Raw genomic sequence first — 4,589 nt, forward strand, 5'->3', positions numbered from 1 at the left:
ACAGAGACTAAATAAAAAGACTAAATACAGAGACAAAATAGACTAAATAAAGAGACTAAATACAGAGACTAAATAGACTAAATAAAGAGACTAAATACAGAGACTAAATGAAGAGACTACATACAGAGACTAAATAGAGAAAAAAAGAGACTAAATAAAGAGACTAAACACAGAGACTAAACACAGAGACTAAATAGAGACTAAATGCAGAGACTAAATAAAGAGACTAAATGCAGAGACTAAATGCAGAGACTAAACACAGAGACAGAGGCAGAGTTAGACCAGTTTGTTTCCTTATTTTAAATAATTATTCATCATTGTTCGTGTGGGACTCTGGTTTCCTGCCACAGACCAAAAACATGCATGTTAGACTGATTGGTAACTCTAAATTGTCCCTAGGTGTGAGAGAGAGAGTGAATGGTTGTTTGTCTCGTTTGTCTCTATGTGTCCCTGTGATGGACTGGAGACCTGTCCAGGGTGTACCCCGCCCCTCGCAGAGTGATTGCTGGACATGGGCACCGGCGACCCCCGTGACCCAAAATGGAAGAAGCGGGTAAAAGATAATGGATGGATGGATGTTGGTGTGGGTTTAGACCTGAACATGGACTCGAGCCAGCAGTCATAATCTGTATATTACCATAATTGCAGGTGTATAAGCCGCTACTTTTTTCCCTCACGCTTTGGACTCTGCAGCCTGAACACAGGAGTAACTCATTTATGTATTTTTTTATTTTATTATTTTACTTTGACAGGCAGCTGAGCTTCCTGCCACCGTGTATAATTTTCTCTTGACACTCCTGGGTGCTCATAAAGCTGTCCAACACCCACCCCTCTTGGGGGCAGGTTTTAGTGACAGACAGAATGAACACCACAGGTATTCATGACAGGAACGTCTGTGGTTCCAATTTTACCATGAAATGCCCATAATCCTGCTCTGGCCATGTGACCAGAAATGACGTGAATGACCAATAAAGTACATACTCTCATTGAGTCACGAGAACACACCCTCAATGTAGACGTGCTGGACAGTTCAGCTTCTGTAAAATCAAACTGTTGCCAACAAAACATTTAAGATGTTAAAGATAGACCATCGAGGCATCTCAGATTTACGAAACGAACAGGACTGTCCATCAGAGCACGAACGACTACACGAAACAGTTTCACTTTAACAGGACAGCGGAAAATTCCACTGGAATTCTTTTTATTTACCAGCTGTGATAAAGGCATAGTCAGAAAAACCACACATTTATCATACAGTTTGTAACCTTTTTACTGTATATTACTGTTACATATTTAACTAAAAGTTTTTTTTTTAATTTATGTGTACTGTATACTCTTTATATTTGCTTCCATTAGGTAAAGCTATTAAACAGCATGGGATAAATTTCCATTGTTATGCTGATGACACACAATTATATTTGTCCATTAAACCCAATGAATCCAATCAGCTACTTAGACTACAAGCATGTCTTAAAGGCATAAAAACCTGGATGACCCTTAATTTTCTCCTGTTGAACACAGACAAGACTGAGGTTTTGGTTTTTGGACCCGAGCACCTTAGGAATGAATTTTTCAGTCTTTCTCCTCCTTAGATGGCATTAATCTGGCCTCCAGCTCTAATGTTAAAAATCTTGGTGATATTTTTGATCAGGACATGTCTTTTATCCCCCACATTAAAACGTTACTAGAACTTCCTTCTTCCACCTGCATAATATCACTAAAATTAGAAACATCTTATCTAAAGATGATGCAGAAAAACTGGTCCATGCATTTGTCACGTCTAGACTGGACTATTGCAATGTTTTATTATCTGGGTGTCCAAATACGTCTTTAAAACGTCTTCAGTTGATCCAAAATGCTGCTGCCAGAGTCTTAACTGGAGTTAGTGGGAGAGATCATATTTCTCCAGTTTTAGTTTCTCTCCATTGGCTCCCTGTCAAATACAGAATAGAATTCAAAATCTTACTTCTAACCTACAAAGCCCTCAACAACCTAGCTCCATCTTATATTACAGATCTTATTGTTCCATATTTTCCTAACAGAGCACTTCACTCTCAGACTGCAGGTTTACTTGTGGTTCCTAGAATTTACAAAAACAGAATGGGAGGCAGATCTTTCAGTTATCAGGCTCCTCTCTTGTGGAACCAACTTCCAATCTCTGTCCGTGAGGCTGACACATTATCCAGTTTTAAAACTGGGCTTAAGACTTTCCTTTTTGCTAAATCCTATAGTTAGGGTCGGCTTGGGTTTCCTGGGCTGTCCCTTAGTTATGCTGCTATAGGCTTAGACTGCTGGAGGACAAACTGACCACACTTTTCACTCTGCTACTGTCTTTACTTACTCTGCTCAACCTGTTTTGTATTTGTAATTACTTTTTCTATCCTTAACATGTTTTTTGTCTTTCAGGTTCACCTGGACCTGTACCTGGACCTACCATTCTGTGTTCGTCTGTCTCTCCTTCCTGTCCTCTCAACCAGCCAGTCAAAGCAGATGGACGCTTGTCCTGAGCCTGGTTCTGCTGGAGGTTTCTTCCTCTAAAAGGGAGTTTTTCTTCCCACTGTTGCCACTGTGTTTGCTCAGGATGGGAGACTGCAACGAAGCCAAGATTCAACTTGTCTGCTGGATTCCTTAGATAGAGAACTTTACTAATTAGCTTTTATGTTTGTGAATGTTCCTGTAAAGTGCCCTGAGACAACTTTGTTGTGATTTGGTGATATATAAATAAACTGAATTGAATTACGGTAAATATCACTCACAGCTGAGAGAACGGGAGGGGGAGTTCCCCCTCTCTCCTGTGAGTCTTGACTTTAAGTCGTAAAATTTATGTAAAAAGCACATTTTAAAAACAGCAGCTGTGACCAAAAATGTGCTCAACAATAAAAATCAACGGCAGTAATTCAATTAACATTTACCGTTACCAACTTACTGGTATGCATTTTGCTGTAGTTCACTGCTGTTCAATGACATGACCGGAAAGAGACAACAGGTGAACAGTGAAACTGTGGGTAAAATCTACCAGTATGTGAAGTTTTAATACGGTAATTTACAGGTGTTTCTACTGATTACCTGTTCTTCTTAGTGAAGTTGTTTTCTGTTAATTCTGTAGGATGAAGGTTATTCAGTAGATTAAACCATGAGTGAGAGAAGCTGATCCATCTGATCAGTCTGCCTGTGTGTGAAAGTAAACCTACTGGTGACGTCTATGTGGCGACACCTGGTGGTTGACTCTTGTACTACAAGAGCTGCACGTGTATTTCAGGCGCTGCACTTTCTGAAATCATTATGTGGACACCTGCGGCGTATACACAGGTGCGTCTTATGTACAAAATTGTGTTTTAATTTAAATTCTGAGCGGCTTACACTCCAGTGCATTCTATAGATCAGCAATTACGGTAATAATAACAAAAACAGTTTTTAAATGACATCTAAACAAACTAGCTGACATGTGAGACTTTAGATCAGCCGGTCCCAGAGTTGTGGTCAGGAGTCCAGTGTGGGTCATGAAGAGCCACAGAAATCAAAATATAATTAAAAATGATTGACAGCGGTGTTTTTAGCTATAACTGCTACAAAGATGGAACAAAGATTGATTAAAAGAAGATATATGATGCATGCTCAATAATCCAGGTAGAAAAATCCTAAAAGTCAGGTCCTCTGGACGAGTTCAAAAAACAAAAATATTGTAGAAATGTTTGGTCTTTCAGCCAAAAGACTTCTTCAGTCTTCAGACTGACTTCAGAAGGTCTTTTGGATGAAAGACGAAATATTTCTACAATATTTTTGTTTTTTGAACTCGTCCAGAGAACCTGACTTAACTTTCTAGGAACATTTTTGATGGTTGATGGGGTTATTTGTCAAACAGGTTTTATCAAAATATATTTAAGTTGGGAGGCACAGTGTCTCAGTCGAAACAGCTGCTGCCTCTATGAGTGGAAGTCGCCAAATCAAATCCTGTCCAGCCTTTCTGGGTGGAGTTTGCATGTTCTCTCCGTGCTGCGTGGGTTTTCTCCAGGTACTCCAGGTTCCTCCCACAGACCAAAAACATGCATGTTAGACTGATTGGTAACTCTAAATTGTCCCTAGGTGTCAGAGAGTGAATGGTTGTTTGTCTTGTTTGTCTCTATGTGTCCCTGTGATGGACTGGAGACCTGTCCAGGTGTCTCTGTGATGGACTGGAGACCTGTGTCTCTGTGATGGACTGGAGACCTGTCCAGGTGTCTCTGTGATGGACTGGAGACCTGTCCAGGTGTCCTGTGATGGACTGGAGACCTGTCCAGGTGTCTCTGTGATGGACTGGAGACCTGTCCAGGTGTCTCTGTGATGGACTGGAGACCTGTCCAGGTGTCTTTGTGATGGACTGGAGACCTGTCCAGGTGTCTTTGTGATGGACTGGAGACCTGTCCAGGTGTCCTGTGATGGACTGGAGACCTGTCCAGATGTCCTGTGATGGACTGGAGACCTGTCCAGGTGTCCTGTGATGGACTGGAGACCTGTCCAGATGTCCTGTGATGGAATGGAGACCTGACCATGTGTCTCTGTGATGACCTGTCCAGGTGTCATGTGATGGACTGGAGACCTGTCCAGGTGTC

At 41.2% G+C, this 4,589-nt stretch overlaps 1 protein-coding gene across 1 annotated transcript in view; it reads right to left on the reverse strand.

Moving 5' to 3' along the window:
• LOC119416747 (YTH domain-containing family protein 1) overlaps positions 1-4,589 on the reverse strand; it is a 15,862-nt gene that overhangs the window by 10,282 nt on the left and 991 nt on the right. The window lies entirely within an intron of this gene.

The sequence above is a fragment of the Nematolebias whitei genome, chromosome 11, assembly GCF_014905685.2.
Source record: "Nematolebias whitei isolate Nwh7 chromosome 11, NemWhi1, whole genome shotgun sequence".
In the NCBI taxonomy this organism is placed as follows: domain Eukaryota; kingdom Metazoa; phylum Chordata; class Actinopteri; order Cyprinodontiformes; family Rivulidae; genus Nematolebias; species Nematolebias whitei.